We start from the raw sequence: 17561 nt of genomic DNA, 5'->3' as shown, positions 1-17561 counted from the left end.
GCAGTGGGACTCCAAATACTGACTTCTCTTTAGGGGCAAATTTGTAACCTGATCTTTGAAACAATGTATCTAGGTAGTTTCCTTTGTCAAAAGGTTAGTGTTGAGTCACCACCTGCTGAGTTTCCTGGATTGAATCCCTTGGGTATGCAGTCATCAGGTTCCCTCCGGCCCATTTTCCAGGACTTGGTTTCGTCCTCACTGCCTGGGGGCGACTCTCCTGGTCACCCTCGCTGATCAGGTTTGTCTAATGTGCTTTCTCTCACCATCTGCGCCTTGCCCTACAGGGTGTTATAAAGACAAAAAGATGCACAGCCAGCACTCATTTTGTGTCTATAGCATAGTAAGTGCTCAACAAATACTAGTTGTCCCTGTTCCTCTACTGGAGACCCCCTATTCAGATGGAGAATCTGAGCCATAGTGAAATTCATCAATACTGAGTTTTGGGTTTAAAAATCAAGGTAGAATTATAAACAGATGAAAGAATTCCAAGGTCACAAGCAGCCAAGGTGGGTACTGTGGATGGTCTGGAATGTAAGCATAGAATAGAGGCAGACGGAGTGGTTCAGGGCTGAGTCTGGGAAAGAGATGAGATTGCTGGGGGTCCGTTGTAATTCAGAGCAACCTAAGTGGCACTTTAAGGGGTATGTGGGAGATCATCTGGTCAACTGTGCAAGGTAACACCTAAACCATTCAGACATTTGCCCATGTCATATTTTAGTCTTTGTCCATAACTTCTGTATCCTTCGGAGAATATTTTGTTCTACATTGTATTAGCTTGCATATTTTCCCTCTTTTTCCTTATTTTCTCATACCATGTTTAAGGCACTCTGAAGTACCAAAACAGTTTTGTATTCAGCCTTTGACATCTTTCTCTATGCTCATGTATACATGTACATGTACAAATATATATTTAAAGGCTTTTTAATATTTGTTTTTACAAAAACTGAGTTATGCTATACATTTATTTTCAACTTACTAGTCATATATCATGTATATCCAACATCTGCTTGAATTGCTCATAAAAAAGTCTGGGATGTGGGCTAGATTTGGTGTCTGTTCTTATTTGTAACTTAAACCATTTTCCTACTTCTGGAAAAATTGTAGATGAGATACTGTGACTTCCCCTCCCAGTGAAATCCTCAAATACAGAATAAAAATTTTAAAAAATACTAAACTGTATTAATGAGCTGTTAAAAGGAAAGGAATCCAAAGAGATAAGCAGATTACTAAAGTCACGTTCATTCTGAGGATATTTGCTAAAAATCCAATGGAATTTTGATGTGACCTCCACTTTCAGATGCAAGAAAGGAGAAAAACTAGTTTCCACCCAAAAGAGAAACATAAAGGAGACCCCAAAGGTATCTGGGAACCCGTAAGCCCACAAACTGAATATGTAAAGGTGAACTAAAAATGAGCTGCCAACCCCTCAGAGACCAGCAAGGAAAATGGTCTGCCTTGAAACTTGGTATTAGATAAAGAGAGAAAAATACTCAATTGATGGATTTGAATAGTTAATCAGACATAGTGAAAAAGAGAATTGATAAATTCAAAGATCAATCTGAAGAAAGTATACAGCATGAAGCACAAAGAAACAAAGAGATGAAAATAATTTAAAAAAGGCTGAGAGACATAAGGATAGAGTGAGATGATCTAATAATTGGGGTTTCAGAAGAAGAGAAGAAATATATGGGGAAGAGGAAATGTTTGAAATGATAATTTATGGTGAAGTATTTTCCAGAACTTATGAAAAGCACTAATCCTCACACTTAGGAATCTAAATCCATCCCAGTCAGGGCAAATAAAAACAAATACACACCTGGAAACTTCACATTCAAACTGTAGAATCCCCAAAGAAAGAGAATAGCTTAAATGCAGCTAGAGAAAAATAGACTGTGTACAAAAGAATGGCAATTGACTACAATTGACTTCTGAAGAGAAGCAGTGAAGGCCAGAAGACAGGGGAATTTTGTAAATGTACAGAGAAAATAACTGTCTACCTAAAATTATGGAGCAAAAAAAAAATCTAATAGTCAAGGTAAAATAAAGAGATTTTATGGAAGAATAAAAACAAAGATTGCTACCAACGGATTCTTGTCTTACTGCAGAGAATTCTAAAGGGATGTACTTGAGGAAGAATGAAGGTGTTCCAGATAGAAGGTTCTTAGATGCAAGAAGTAATAATTGGTGAAAAAGTTGTAAATACATGTGTAAGTCTAAAACAAAAGTCAGTTATATAAAACATTCATGGTGATAAGGCAAGACAGATTTAAATACATAGAACGACAGCATGCAGACTGGAAATGGCTGATTGGATTAAAGTGTTTTAAGGCTTTGTGTTTCATGGGAGGAGGATAAATATATGATTAATTTTAGGCTTTAATAAATATGCATGGCCTAATTTATATGGAAATCTAGAATAATAGAAATAGTAATTATAAATTCTAAATCAGTAGAAAAGACAGTAGAATGAAAACAAATTCAATCTAAAAGAGGGCAAGAAAGGAGAAAATTAAATACAAAAAGTGAGACAAATAAAAAGTCCAATGTTTGTCAGACAAATTTTGTGAGACAAATAAAAAGTCCACATATGTTTGTCACTGCAAAAAAACTAAATGGTAAATATTGCAGTTAAAAGACAAAGATTGTCAGACTGGGTTTTAAAAGCTATAGCCATTTGCTATTTAAAAGAGACAAATTTTAAAGCATCAGGATATAGAAAAATTAAAAGTATTGATAATGATAAAGCCGGCAAATGCTCGTCATAGGAAAGCTGGTGTAGCAATGTTAATAACCTTAGACTTTTAAGGCAAAGAGAGCTTTACAAAATGTTTCTACATAATGAGGAAAGGTTCAGTTTATGAGAAAAATACAAAAATTCTAAAGGTGTATTTACCTAGCAACATACCCACAACAGCAAAATTAACTACAAGGAAAAATTGACAAAATTGACATCATACTAGGGAGATTTTAATATGCCTTTCTCAGTGACTGATAGATCAAGGAGATAAAAGTATCCATGTTAACATGAAAGAATTAAAAATGTAAATACTGTATGTGCTTTATATAATTTTAAAATAAAGTATATATAATATGTAAACATATATAAGTAAAAAAGTATGAAGTGAAAAATTATATTTATACTTATAATAAATATATAAATGTATACTTATATGTAATAAATAAAATATATTTATATATTATATATAATGTCATATGTACACAATAAAATATGAAGTGAAAAATTTTCAGAAGATTATGTTTAACATGTCACCTTTTCATTAAAGTTAAGAAAAATTAAAATTAAACAACTTTTAGGAATACACATATATAAGACTATATTTTAAAAAGGTATGATCAAGACAAGATTCAGTATAATGATCAATTCAAATGGGGAGAGACAGAGAACAGAACTGGGAAAGCACACAGGTAAATATCACTTGTCAATATTCTAGTTCACGTACTGAATGGTGAGTAGATAGCTTTTCCATATTCAAACAATAAATAATAAGAACCAAGGATAATATTAATCCAGTTCTGTGCAACTGAGTTTCTATCTCTTTCTCTTTCTCTACTTCTCTCTCTGTCTCTGTACAGGTTTCCCTTGCTATACCAATGTAGAGGGTTCTTATGAAAACTTTTCTAAGCTAAAGTATGTAAAGCAAAGAAGCAATTACTATTAATTTATATGGAAAAATTACTGAGCATTTCCAGACCCCAAAAAATAACCTCTCCTAGGTTTTTCTCATACCTTAGGGCACATCTTTTTAATGGATGCACAAAATAAATTGAGAAAAAGTACAGACGCTCACAGACACAGTTCAAAGCTATGGTGGCTTGATGCCGGGATGGTGAGTGCAGGTCCCTGGGAAGGAGCATGGGGGGCCGCTCTTGCTGCTTGGGGTGAGCGAGCGCTGCTTCTAAATGGCTCACTGCACAACAAATGCTGAATGATACTTTCACTTTTCATCCTTTTTGGTAAAAGCAAAAATCCTCTTCGGATTTCTTTTGGTCAGCAAAAAGCATATACTAATGTAGATCTTTTGTAAAAGTGAAGTGGCATAACACAAACTTTTGAAAAGTGGGGGGATACCTGATTCTATATCTGTCTTGAGATGGACTTCCCTAGTTAAAATTCTAACTCTGCATGTAATCTCTCTTTACCTTGTTTCTCCTTTGTAACATGGAGGTGATAATAATTGTACTTACTACATCGTGGTGAACGTTAAATGGGCTAAAAGTCCTTAGGTCATTGTTTGACATACACTAGGGGGCCAGGAAATGTTAGCATTTATTATTATTACTGCTTCTGAGAAAGAAAAAACTTTTGGATGTCCTGCTGTTTGGTTCCGTTTGATTCATTCATGCTTATTCTTGCTTCCTTCTCTTCTGAGGTGGTTAAGGAAGGACTCCTCGGCTTCTGTAAGGTCTGGTCCTTCAAACTCTGAATCCCATCCTCGTCTCTGTTACCTCTGTGTCCTCGTATCACAAAACGTCCTGCTCTTTCTTGCTTCTCCCATCAGTTTGTATCCTAAGGCTTGGGCCAGGAAAACAGAAACCACATTAGGTATTTCAAGCAGCGAGAGCACTGGAGCCTCTCAAAACTGTTGGAAGGACTGTTTCTGGGGGTAGGGGAATTTCAGAAATGCCATTTCTTGCTTTTAGGCAAATAGAATATCCATGCCATTCTTCCTATCTGAGGCGACTTTCCTTTCCCTTTGTAAGCGAACTATAACAAGCCTTCCAGATTTGACTTCTCAACCCTACCTCTGGGATGATTATCTGGAAATGTTAGCCCATCACATTAGTGTCCTAAGTTTATCAGGAAGGAGGGTGGTAGAATATTAACCTATGTTACATTTCAGTGGGTTATTATCTGATCCTATGATTTGCAGATTTGCTTGACAAGTGTTATGTGCTTGAGCAAAGTCAAATTGCCAATCTTTGACAATTTTGCCCTACAAAAATGTCAATTTCATATATTTTAACCTCAAATACATGCTGTAAACATCAGTTCAGAAAATGTCGTTTTCAAAAAGTAGCTTCAAAAACATTAAATATCCTGAGAGCAGGGTGAGCTTTGGTTCCCCAGAGCATGTCTGGCACCATGTTTTACTATTTACAAAGAAAGACCTTGAATTCATCCAGGGGACTTTTCTGTGGAAAATGGGGACCAGGGCGACGAGAACGTTTCTTAGCTAAGACCCATGAGGATGAAAAGTACAGGGGAAAAGAACAATAATAAAGACCACAGCAGCCGCTGAAGACACTGGACCAGTGCCTGTCAGATTAGCCAAAAGGTCTTCTGGGGTACGATAAATACTAAACTTTATCCTGTCAGAGTGAATGCCTGACTGGAAATCTGAGGGGACAATTTAAGAAAATTCGAGTTCCCCAAAGCGAATTTGCAGTTTTCAGCAATGACAAATCCCCATAGTATTCAGTAAGTAGCATAATTACCGAGTCAGAGGACATAACCAGCATTGTTGCTCAAAGTTAATATTCCAGGCTAAATATTCATTTATATCATTAGGGTTATGAAATGCAGCCAGAAAATATTCAGTAGCTCACTCTGTGGCCGAGTCAGTCTGAAAGGAATCGCATCCTGTCAAGGACTGAACTAAAGGCTGAACTTTTGTTTGATTGGCAGTGGTTCCAGCCATGCCAGCAGACACACAATTCCCTGTTGTCCGTGTGAGCGGCGCTGCACCTTGCCTGTGGGGCAAGAATGTTTTGATGTGACCTCTTTGAAGACTGAGTGCTGTGTCTGGCCTGTTGTTAGAGGAGGCTGGCCAGCCTAGATATTACTGTAACGGTTATGGAGGTCGTCCTCATTTTTCTGCATCCTGTCACATAGTGAGTAGGTCACACATACTAATGATAATTTAATAAGCATATCATTCAAACGGCAGACGACAATGTTTGATTTTGCTGTGGAGGCTGTAGATCTGGAAGTCAGGAGGTTTCTGGAGTTCCTAGAGAATGAAACGAACAAGAGCTGTTTTCCTTTCTTATTCAATTTTCGTTCATTTAGAACATTATTTGCGTTAAGTACTGCCAAATGTATTATTTCTTTTTGTTAGACAAAATATTCTCTTATAAGTTTACTGTATAAAATGTTTTAAATACAAAGTATGGACAGTAAAATTCTCATGTGACAACCACAATTAATATTTTTGTGTGTATTTCTAACTTTGGTATATATGCAAGTCCATTTATAAAATATTGGCACCATTCTATACATAGTTTTGGTATCAGACTTTCTTCCATTTCATATGTTGTAAACATTTCTCACCTTGATGAATTCTTCTCTGACCTGCCTTTTTTGTGGCTACATGTTGCTCCAGGATGCACATGGGTATAGAAATTGATGGGGCTTTCATACTTAGGTAATACTGACATTTGCCTGGCTGCCTTGCCACGAAGTTAAGTGAGTTTTTGTGAAGCATAGGCTAAGCTAGTAAAGGATTCTTGTTTGTCGGTGTGTTTATGGGACATGGGTAACAGGTCATAGGTAGGTCATAACCCTGGAGTCTACCTTAATCATCTGGTCTTAAAAATAGAAAAATTAACCAACTAAACAATACCATCCAAGTTATGTCAAAACTTCACCCCATGATGCCTCATAATGTAGCTTTTTGGTTGAAATAAAATTCGTAAAGAACCAGCGTGCTTTTTTAAGGATTTGCCTTCTTTTCGACAATGAACTCATGGGACTCCTGCTTCTGTGTGTAGATTCGGAGAGGGCTTTAGTCTTCAAAAAATCACAATGGGTTTGGATAGGGGGTGGAAATTTAGGGAAGTCTCTCAGGTTCTAGGAATTAATATGTTTGGATGAATGCTAATTTTTAATTATTTAGTTCTAGATTAATGAGTTCCTAGGTTACTCTCCTTTTACCTACAATGTAGTGAGAAGGACTTCCCGCTCAAACCACTGAAATCATGAGCTGGGAGAAAATCCAGGGCCTGGAATATTTCCCACTCCAAAACCTAAGTCTTTGCTTTTTTTGGACAACAGAAAACACAGGTTAGACAAAGTGCCCTGCAGTAATGTCTTGCTGCTGCAGACAGCCCTGAAGGATTGTCCTAACATTCTGACAGGAGGAAAGAAATTGTGCTGTCTTCCCTACAATATGCAAAATTTTAGGTCTCATGTTGATCACAACCAGGGTGAGACAGAGTTTTTTAAAAAGAAAGAGAAAGGAAGGAAAAAAAAAAGATTTGAAATTTTTTCTTTGCGTTGCTACCCAGACTAAAAGTTAGCCAGTGCACCATTTTTAATATTAGCAAGAAAACCTCTCGGAGGAATAGCATATATTAATTTTTGTTGCAGAGAAAGACGATTTCAGGAGTAGATTACAAATCCTTCAACCTGGAGGAGGTGAGCTTGATGGGTGCTGCCTCTTTATTGTTAAAGTGATTCCCCCCCCCCCTTTTCTGTTCAAAGTAATTCCCTGGGAATTGTTTGGCAATGTGGGAAAATATTGTGACAGACGCGCCCGTCTGCGTTTGTTGGGGCGGTGTGGGGGCGAGGCGGTGGTTTCGTTTGCATGACTCGTTGCCTCTGCCCCTCCTTTTCATGGTTGGCGGTTCCTGGACAGCTCGGATTCCTCTGCTGACATCTGTTATAATGAGAGCTCTGACGGGAATAGATTTGCGAAATGATGGGCTCACAATAGGGCGGGAGCCGTTCCCCAAACTTTCCTTGAGATAAGCAGATGGGATCTGAAAATAGAGCATTTGAACCGATTAGGTCGAGGTGAATGCATTTATTCAGCGCGCACTGAAGAGCTATTTTGCTCCTACCCCCACCCCACCCCAACTTCTCTCCCTACCCCCTTCACCCCTCACCTCCCCAGTTTAGAATCCGGAGGGTTTCTGATGCCTTCCTTTTTTTTTTTTTTTTGCCTCCTGAACACTTGCCTGGAGACAGGCCCTTCCAGTTCCTAAAGCAGAAGCATGCTGGGTACTTACCTTGTGCCAACCGTCTGAACAACAGAGCAAAACCACCCCTCATGCCTCATAAAGAGACGCTGGGGCAACACATGGGGCTTTCCCACTCATCACAAATGATGGCTGTTTGTGCTAGTTAACCTTTTCCAAGCCTGGGTCAGCTCCTGCTGGGAGACAGGGGCAATCTGGAGAGACTGAAAGCCTGGCAGACCCCAGAATCGCCCGCACGTCTTGGCCCCCAACACACGCCACTGCCTTTGCAGAATACCAAACAATCCCACGTCATGCTCTTCATAAGTCAGCCAGTCTCCAGGTGCTGGTGACAGTTCAGATTCCAGAAGAGAACAGCCTCCAGGAAAACTCTGCAAACACTTCCTGATAACTTATTTCCTGGCATGGTTTACCTTCTCTTTTTAGAGCATCTCTAAAAAAGGGCGTCAGTGAACTTTTCCCATCTCTGGCTTTGCTGTTTTCAGCATCTCCATTAGTTCCATAAAGCAGAGATGTCTTTGTATTTTGAAAGCCTAAAGTCAAGTCTGTGATACATATTTAAATAACGCGTGCCCCAAGCACACTGACTGAAGCAAAACTAAGGGAGTTGGTAAGAAATACAGTCCTAAGACCTGTTCTACAGGTGTCTGGGGGAGCATTCTGACAGCATTGGAGGGGTAACACTGTCTAATGAAGCATGAGAAAGTGTGGCCTGAAAGGGAAATTTTGGAAATAGCTTTTCATGGAGGAATAAAAGCAGAAGTTTAAAAATGATAGGATTTCTGTGCCCAACTGAAGGATTAATTTTGCTCACCGTTGAAATAGCCACTCATAAGAGAAATCAGATTTCTGCAAATTGTAGGTTAAAGTGATCAGTGGAAATGCATTTATTATAGCTGTCAGGGTTCTGAAGAGCAGAACTTATGCCCTCTACTATGTTCCAGAGAAACCCAACAGTCTGCAGAGATCAAATTCGCAAATCCCCCCATCCCTGACTATCTCCTGCTGCCAGCCCAGACCTGTGGATTATTGTGTGAACTCAGTGCAGCCTATTTATGAGGTGGTACTGTTCAGAGTGGGGTGTTGACCTGGCAACAAACACCCTGAGAGTGGGAATGAGCTGAGAGGCACAGTTGAAATAGTTCATTCACCATGCAAGCAGTTACCTGTGAGGGGCCCTAACACTGAGCCGGAGGGGTAACGCTGTCTTACCCCAAATGCAAAATTCAGTTTGCATTGGGTCTTTTTTTTTTTTTTTTAAGGTACACAGCATTTTTGTGAATAAACAAAACCTACCATTTCAGGTATTACATTTGGCAGGGGTATTTTACCTTTGAGTTTTGTCTTTGTTTATCAAAGGAAATCATAGAGGATCCTCTAGACTTTTATATTTGTATTAATTAACAGTTAAATATTTATGGTGGTAAAGGGAAGATGGAAATACGTGAACATAAAGATTGGATCTTCAATAAATATGAGAGATGCCCTCTCAAAAAAAAAAGATTGGATCTTGTGCTACTTTTCATTGGGATTATTTGAGATGAGCACATGGAAGGCACAGGGATCATCTCTCTTTTTACGTTGTGTCCTTCAGGAGGCTCTCAGGTGCTTGGAGGATGGGCATTAATTGGTTTTCCTAAGATCATGGGACAAAACACTAAATTCAGTTTGCATTGGGTCTTTTTTTTTTAAGATACACATTCCCTTATACCTTTGGAAACATTAAATTGTAGAAAGAACATTGAGTTTAGGGTCCAGAAAATGTGAGTTTTGGCTCTATCACTCATTGGCTGTGTGATATTGAACACATTTCTTAACTTCTCTGAGTCTTGGTGCTAAACGGCCTGAATTTTGTGTCCCCCTAAAATGTATATGTTGAAGACCTAACCCCCAGTGTGGTAGCATTAGGATGTGGGACCTTTGGGAGGTAATTAGGTCAGGGGGGTGGAGCTCTCAGGAATGGGATTTAATGCCCTTGTAAAAGGAGGCATAAGAGAGATGCTCTCTGTGTCCCCATGCCATGTGAGGGTACAGCAAGAAGGAAGCCAAGAAGCCAGAGTAGCTTAAATATGCTTAAAAAAGAAAGAAAATCAATCTATGTTTTAGTCTACCTGAGGATTTGTTTCTAAAAGAAGCTTGGTAATTTGGTTATAAGAATATTATTTTGGATTTCCCATCATTGAGAACTAAATGGTATAAAATGGAAAGGTCTGTGTAGTTGAAAGAGGAAACACAGTAGGGTGAGTGGTTTCTGGGAACATTGTGAGACAGCAGTTTCTGGTCACACTGCCAGGGCCACAACCCAGTTCTGCCTTTTACTGGCTGTGTAACATTGAAAAATCATTTAACCCCTTGATGTTTCTGTTTCCTCATTTGTACAAGGCAACAATAATAGCACTTATCCAATGGGGTCTCTGTGAAGATACACTGAATTAATACACATGCAGTGCGTAGACCAGTGCCAAGCTTGATCTATCCCCGTCACCACCACCACCGCCACCATCATTATCACACTGTGATGAACGGCTTTGTAGCCAAATCTTCACGTGCATTGAGATGAATTCCTAAGGAAACTGAATGCCTGGGTCAAAGAATATTTGCCACACTTGCTGCTTTAAGACTCAAGAGCCCCATCTAATAGATCTGATAATCAATCTAGCAGCTGAGCCAGGAGTGTTTTGCGATTCACATTCCCTGGACTCGGGAGAAGGCAATCCTGGTCCAAACCAGATGCAGGTACTGGCTCGGCATTTATGTTTACCTTCGTCCTATCTATTGGTAGATCTGGGAGCAGTATTCCTGTTCATTTTGCTCCTGAGCAGCCATTCATCATCAGACACCCTGTCAGGGAATACAGGCCGGGCCATTGTGACAGATAAATGTACTTAGCAAATCGCACATTTCAAATAAAGTTGATTTGGTCCTGCCTTACAGTGTCGCTGGGCTGACGGTCACTTTGCTAAGTGGCAGGGCTGGTGGCTGCCCGGGCTTGTTGGGTTTGTCCGTGGGTGGCATTTGAAAGGGAAGTCTGCCCAAGGTCAGCTGTCTCCTGGTGTGAGTGGGACAGGGTGTGAGGGCGGAGGGAGAACAAGCATGTCTCCTTGGTTTGAAACGAAAGGGCTCACTTGCAAAATGGGACCATGCATTTCTGTCTTGCCCCCACTCTGTGCCTCCAGGAGGCCTGGCCGGACACGATGGGTCCTGTTCTTGCCTAATTCTTGGGTCCCCTCTATAGACCCGAGCTCTCCTCCCAGGTGAAAGGAAGGGACGCGGTGGCTGCAGAGACTCAAATCACTGGCTTTGTCTCCTCTTTCATCTTTCTTTGTAGGTGAACTAGAGGCCAGGGAACAAACATGATAAAAGAACAAGAAATCCTTGAAAAAGGATAGGCAGAATGAGTCTTAGGGGCTGCAAAAATAAGCTAAAAGAGGAGGTCAGATTCTGTTACACTTTAAACCTGCTTAAGCGGAGCAGAAACACAGAATAATTGAATTGAACTGGCAGAAGGAAAATTTTTTGAAGAGCAGGGGTTGGGTAACAACTATGTTTACTCCAAGTGTATAGCAAGAGTCATGTCCCCCAACATGGCCTTTCAATGACTGACCAAATGAATGAATGATGTTGACAAAGAGGTCATAGGCCTGGATTTTGATCTTAGATCCACCGCATATTATCTCTGTGGCCTTAGGCAGGTCCCTTACACATTCTGAATCTGCTTTCTTACCTTTAAAATGAGACTAATCATACTTGTAGGGTTGTTGAGAGGTTTAAGATAATACATGTAGGTGCTCAATGCATGGAAACTATTATTAAGCAATTGTTTTATGTTCATAGCACTTAAAACAGGAAATTTTCAGGCTTTTGGAATATGGGCATCCCTTTACAATGCCAACATTATTTGCAGATACCCGTCATGTTAGGGTATGTGTTACTGACGAGGAAAATACACAGTGGATGAATCAGTAACATTCTTGAATGGATTTCTATTTGATTGATCACAACACATCTATATACATAGATAGAGAAAAATAGTGAGACATTTGTTCTCTCTCAAGACAAGGCATGATGTTCATATGAATTCTTTTGAGCTCTTGCCAAGGCCCACAAACCTCCAGGTGACTCACAGCCACCACCTGAAAGGATTTAACTCTAACTCTAAGTGGGCACCGTTAGAGTTAGAGAAGGTTAATTTATCTTAGCTGTTAATATTAAACCAAGTTAGATGTAGGAGATAGCCTCACTGCATAAAGATGGTCCATCAGACTAATATCTTTTGAAATGGGGATTATTTTCCTCCCTGGGAGAGATAGGTTTGTGTTTATCTGGCCACAAGGGCCTGCTAGATACCTTCATAGTCCTTGCACTGATGGGACTTGTTTCCAGGCTGACCTGTTGAGGGGAGAAGAGTAGTCTTTGCAGACACTGTCTCTCTGTGAGCATTACAATCAAAACCATTGTGAACTTGAATCTTAGTAGAGCCTGAGACGTGGGTTTGTTTGTGGACAGCTTATTTTGGGAAGTAATTTCAAGATGTGGATGGTGGTTAGATAGAGTGAAACTGGGGCAGTGTGAAAGCCAGTAGAAGGATATATTTTTAGCTGGTTACTGCTGAGGGCAGCTAGAACGCAATCCATTTGGGGACCTTTTAAGAGCTGTGTAGAATGTACCTCAAAACTGTCCTATGAAAGAGTAGGGGCATTTTTCCACCAGCTTCCATCTGGGCAAGGACTGCCTCATGGGGTGTTAACTTCCTTGTCCTTACAGGTCTGCACATGCATCAAGATGCCTGGATGGGACTGTGGTGGAGAAATGTGAGAGTTGTACAAGATTGTTCGGAATTCCTGGGCACAGCTGGTGCCACAGCAAGGGTTGGTTAGAAAGGTGAGCAAAGAAAATGGGAAGTGGAACACAAGAGGTACCCAACCAGTGAGACAAAGCACAATCAAGAGATAAAAAGAACCAAGGTCAGGGATGGTCACTCCATCAACATTTGTTGAGCACCATCTCTATGCCATGCATGTGCTTGCTGCTGGAGCTAGTTTAAAATGGAACACAGTGCATGCCATAGCTGACAACCTATAACATGACAAAAAAAGGGAGGGTTTACTGCCTAGTAGGAGGGGCAGGTGAGCATTGTGGCAGATGGGAGCATAAAGGCCTATCACAGCAGGGAGGGATGTGACTACTTCTGTAGTGCTGGGGAAAACTTCACAGAAAAGAAAATAAATAATTAAGCTGGGTCTTGAAGGATGAATAGGAGTCCACCAGGTAGTGACAGGAATGAAGGCCATTTACATAAGACAGATGAAGAGCACGTGTGGTGTGGGCATGCCCATGAAGTCTTCACATTTCCCTTCTTTCTTTTAAGGGTTCCCGGCTTAGGTCACTATTTCAGTTAGGTTTTTTTGTTTGCTTTGCTTTTTATCATAAGAAATAGGGAGCTATTATGGAGGAGTGTTCACTGTAAGAGGATATGTAGGAAGTCAGAAAGTACACATAGAGTAGGTATTTCATGGGTCAGAGAGGACAAACTCAATCCTCTGCCCCTGAGGTCCAGATAGAGTGGAGTCTCCCCTGCTTCCCTTAGCCCCTTCCTGGGACGGCTGTGCCCAGGTGGTGTGGGTAGCTTGTTCCCTTTGTAAGGTTTTCTAGACTTTGGTGATTCTTGTCCTGGGTCTTGGGAGTTCATATGCACTGCTCACTCTCCACATTGGTCAAATGGGGCTTGTTATTTGTCACTTTGAGAAATGCCTTGGCTACTTCAGCAGCCACCTCATTCCTTTCACTTCTAGTCAGCCCTCCGTGGTGCCCATCTCCTGCCACCACCAAACAGACTAGCAAACATTGCCTTCTTCCCTCTGCTTCCTGCACAGCTTCTCTCTCAATCGGGCCTCATAGCCATCACTTCTGTCTCAGCATGTGTCATTCAAATCCATGATCTTATCAACCTTATTTCTCAGGGCCGGATCCTGGCATCTGCCAGACTTTAGTCAATGTGTATGTGTGGGCGGGCTGGCTGAGGGGTGGGAGGGCTTCTTGGGATCAGGGAAATCACCTGGCTGGGCATCCACATACTCCATTAAAGCCTAAGGCATGCTCTTGTGCTCCTTTATGTGTGACCTCATATTTATTGTGTGTGTGTTCCAGTCCAGGCTTGTGCTCCACTTCCAAAAAGGTCATCATATCAACTTTGTAAGAAACACATCATTCCCATTTTGTGGGGGAGGAACAGTCTCAGAGGGTCAATTTGCCCAACATTACTTAATTTCTTAGTAGCTGAACAAAGACTCCATTCTACACATTGAAAAGATAACTACTTAAAAAAAACCTCACTAACTATTGAATGAATTAAATTACTATCTGCCTAGGACATGGTACTAAGTACTTAGAACAAGAATTTGGTGCTTGGATGCAAGTACAGATTCCTGGGGTCAGTGTGAAGGGTGAACTTTAAATCTGCTCTCAACCCATGGCTGAGATACAGATGCTGGATCTCAGAAGAGACTTGGGTTCAAATCCAGATGTTTACTTCCTAGTAGTTGTATGATCTTGAATAAGCTGCTTAAATAAGCCTCATATTGTAAAGCTGGGAAGTAAGTTGTACAGGGAATAAAAAGAGATCAGGCTGCCAAGAGGGAGGTTGCGTGGAAAAGAAATATGGGTGCAAAAGGTGATTGAGATTCACATTGGTCTTTTGTCATTTGTGGGGCCATCTCTGCATATTCTCTGAACATTTTGATATAAATCCTTTTCAAGGTGAAAGGCACAAACCTCACATCCCTAGACCCTCTTGCACCTGGGATGCACGTGTGAGACAGGTTCTGCCGACTGGGTCCACCCATTTGAGTTCCCATCAGGGAGAGACAGTGGGAAGCGTTGGCCCCACGTGGGGGTGAGTCGGCCTTCTGAGGTGGGAGAGCGATGGTGTCTCCTTCATCTGGGGCAGCAGTGGAGGTTTCTGGTGTTGGGTCTCAAGCAGGGGATGCTGAGCAATGGTGGTAGAGCATCTCGCTAGGGAATCCCAGGGGGTTCATCCCAGCTAGATGGCTTCCTGTTCTGGCTCCTTGTCCCTCTCAAAGCTTCTATGAGCTACCTTTTATAACTTCTAATAAATCTCAATTCTGCATAAAATAGCCAAAGTAGATTCTGTTGTTTGCCACCAAGAACTAGGACTGATACAGATTTAGATTGTGGCAGGCCTATGAGTCAATTTATGGTTTTCAGTGCCAAGTAACATCTGTGCACCTTTCTCACAATTTACAATTTCTTTAACCCTTATATCCTGACAGAAGTGCTTTAATTTCTGCTGGGCCTACAACGGCATTAAAATATCTCTACTGCCTTTTGAATATTGCTCAAAAAAAATTTTTTTTTGCTTTCTCATTCATGACAACAGCAAAAGGAAAAAATATGGAGATATTGTCCACAAATATCCTTACTAGTTTACATCCTCTTTTAAAAGAAACATTTTAAATGATCTTCGTGAATTTTCTTTCAAATCTCTGTGACTCTTCTTTCCTCTAAGCAGGGCCATGCTAAAGACTGTGTTCACAAGCCAAAAGCTGGAGATGGTTTCAATAACAGAGAGTCATAAGAAACATATAAACCAGTTTGAGAGAAAAAAACATTCTCATTAAGAAATTAATAATTCAAAGCATGGCTCAAGGTAATACATTTCCAAAAGGCCATCAGTTGTGTGCCATTGGGTTGTCTTGTGGGTGTCTTTAGTCAGAAAATATCAGGAAAGAAGTTTTAGTTCATTTAAGTCTCCAACCACTCCCTGAAATGGTCTTGTTAATTTGTGGGTCAGCCATCAGGTGGATCATGCCACTCTTGAACTTCAAGTAGGCTGATTACATTTCATGTGTGGCAACAGCAAAGGTGCCCCAAGGGCCTCCTTCCCTTCCTGCTATTGGTGCTGTTGATGACTTCTCCCAGGCTGCAGGCTGCAAGCTTCCCAGTTCATAGTCGGTGCAGGGATGTTGAGTTCAGCAAATGCAGTCAATGTGGATATGCAACTCAGTGGTCAATTAATTATGCTAGTTTAACCAGAGCCCGCAGAAGCTACTTGCCTGCTCTCAAGCGAACAGATTTGCATGTGGGTGCATTTACAAAAGAGAAAGATAAATTGGGTCTGTCTTACTGTGTCACCAACCTGGTTTGCCCAAAATTCTTTCTTCTCTTACTGTGTCATCACTGTATAGCGAAAGGCCTGATGGGACAGCCAGCTCTGGGCAGCCCTGTGTGACGACTGTCTTGGTTGTCTCCCTGGTGGTCCCCTTAATATATCTGTGGCTGGCTGTTTCTCTTCTGAGGATGTGTTGGACCATGGCATGTGGTCAAAGCTCAGAACGAGCCTGTGTTCTCTATTAAATCTGGTGGATACTCGTCAGTAGGTTTTCTTACTGTGTTTCCATTCGTTTACCCTCCTATCATAGAGTCCCATTTTTCTTCAGATGCATTAAGCCCACTTATTTATAAAAATGCTACTTAAGCTTGAACATGCAGTAGATTGCCTATTTTGCTGCCCATGAGGCTTACCTCTGGAATTCTTTGTTTGTGAAATTTTTGTTTTAGTCCCTCTTTGAGAAAATACCAATTTATATAGAAAGAAAAACAATCATCTGTCTCTTCTAGCTTTCTGTTTGTTTGCTTTTAAACATCAAGATAAAAATATCAAATGATAGGGGTTTCTTTGAATGATTTACTCACAGGTTGGTTATATTACATTCTTTAGTTATGATGATAAAATATTAAAAAGCTTGTGAGTTATGAATTTCTCATGTTTGCAGGTCTTCTACTAAGATTTGGTTGCAGTGTTTTTTTTTAAAGTTTCTCTGGCTTTTGCTAAAACAAGTTTCCAAGGACTAATTGTACAATATTGTGTCCCTATAGCTAACCAAAAAGCTCAATCCAACACATATATACTCTCATACCTCTTTCTTTTACATGATGTTAGCAGAGCACAAATATAAAATAGTATGGTCTTTCTTTAAGTGCAGTCGACAGTGAGTTACAAATTCAGAAAGCATTCCTATTCTCTATAGGAAATGGAAATTAAAAGCCCTCCTTTATTTTTTTAAAAAAATAGATGATCATTTCATTGTGCACAAAACATCACATATGATAGTTTGCTTTCTTGTTCTGATGAAACATTTCTTCTTATTAAATACAGTCTGCATATAAACTTAGCATATCATTAGAAAGCAGACAGTTTGAAAACATATTTGTAGTTCACACTTTTTGTGGAGCCACCCCTTCTGTAGCAGTTAAAGGCCTTGATTTGCACTTCACTGATGAGGGGCCAGAGCAGTGAGGGATTTAGCTTTTCAAGCTCAGATTCAAGTCCAATGTGCTGGAATGGAATACAAAGTACAGCTCTGCATTCATTATCACTTAATTATACAACTAGTTGGGTTTTCAAAGGCATTTTCCTCCCCAAAGCAAAATCTGTGCCAGGTACTTTGGTTTTCCTAGAATGACATTTTCATACATATTTTTAAAAATTTTAGTCTGCTTTCTGTTGCACACTTAGGAATATTCTTATGTCAGTTCTTCTTTCCTAATGATCTAGTTGAGAGCATAGGCTGCTCTTCATTTTTTTCCCCCAGTAAGTTGTT

The 17561-nt window shown here is 40.3% G+C and overlaps 1 long non-coding RNA gene across 1 annotated transcript in view; it reads left to right on the top strand.

Annotated features, from left to right (window-relative positions):
* The window catches only part of LOC140843823 (uncharacterized), a 134698-nt gene that overhangs the window by 13834 nt on the left and 103303 nt on the right, over positions 1-17561 (top strand). The window contains exon 2 of the long non-coding RNA XR_012121782.1: positions 12706-12822. This is a non-coding gene — a long non-coding RNA (uncharacterized lncRNA). The remainder of the gene's footprint in view (positions 1-12705; positions 12823-17561) is intronic.

This window comes from Manis javanica, chromosome 10 (genome assembly GCF_040802235.1).
Source record: "Manis javanica isolate MJ-LG chromosome 10, MJ_LKY, whole genome shotgun sequence".
NCBI classification, from domain to species: domain Eukaryota; kingdom Metazoa; phylum Chordata; class Mammalia; order Pholidota; family Manidae; genus Manis; species Manis javanica.
This window is presented reverse-complemented; position numbering and strand designations above follow the sequence as displayed.